Source organism: Atta colombica, unplaced genomic scaffold (genome assembly GCF_001594045.1).
Source record: "Atta colombica isolate Treedump-2 unplaced genomic scaffold, Acol1.0 scaffold133, whole genome shotgun sequence".
Classification (NCBI taxonomy): Eukaryota; Metazoa; Arthropoda; class Insecta; order Hymenoptera; family Formicidae; genus Atta; species Atta colombica.
Window position 1 is genome coordinate 231,399 of NW_017259221.1, and position 759 is coordinate 232,157.

Below are 759 nucleotides of genomic sequence, written 5' to 3' on the forward strand. Positions count from 1 at the left end.
AAAAATGATATTTTATTATTTCTCCTTTTTCTTTTGATGAATTAAAGAATAATATTCTATTTGGCTTTTAAAAGGATTATTGATTAATAGTCAATTATCTGTTTGCAATAATAATTAAACATTAAAATTTATAACAAATCTAACGTTTTGTTATTGAAAGATGCACAACAATTTTGTACGAGTAGAAATGCATACGAATAGAAATGTAGAGATCATTTTTGTGCATAACTTCGAATTCTAAACTCGATTAGAGATTAAATTGAATTTGATCGATAATGGTACGCTTAACGTATGTCGTGCGTACAGTCAAGTACATCAGAGTTGCACGCATGAATTGCACGTGTGAATTGTATGGTCATTAATGTACATGACGTAGACATAGATGATCGGAAATGCAGGGTACCTATATATATATTCGATATAATGTGATATCGTTGGCTAGAAATTTCCCATGTGATTTCGTATTCCGGCAATCGATTCCCATTCTAATGTGTTACAGCAGGATGCATGTCGTCTCAATAAATATCGAGGGCAATCCGATTTGCATGCCAATAACAAATTGAATTTCTCCTACACTATTAAAATACATCCCTTCATCTTTTCTTCTATCTCTCCCTCTTTTGCCAGAGATTGTATTGAAAATATAGGAGCGCGCTGGCTCAGCAATGTGTTAAATTCATTTTTACGCTTATTGAAATACAATAAAAAACAATAGGTTTTTAGAATATATATGTGTTTCTTATATTTTATATATATATA

General features: G+C 30.6%; 1 protein-coding gene across 1 annotated transcript in view; it reads left to right on the forward strand.

Annotated features, from left to right (window-relative positions):
- LOC108684330 (cysteine-rich motor neuron 1 protein-like) overlaps positions 1-759 on the forward strand; it is a 21,728-nt gene that overhangs the window by 11,611 nt on the left and 9,358 nt on the right. The gene's annotated exons all lie outside the window — the stretch shown is intronic.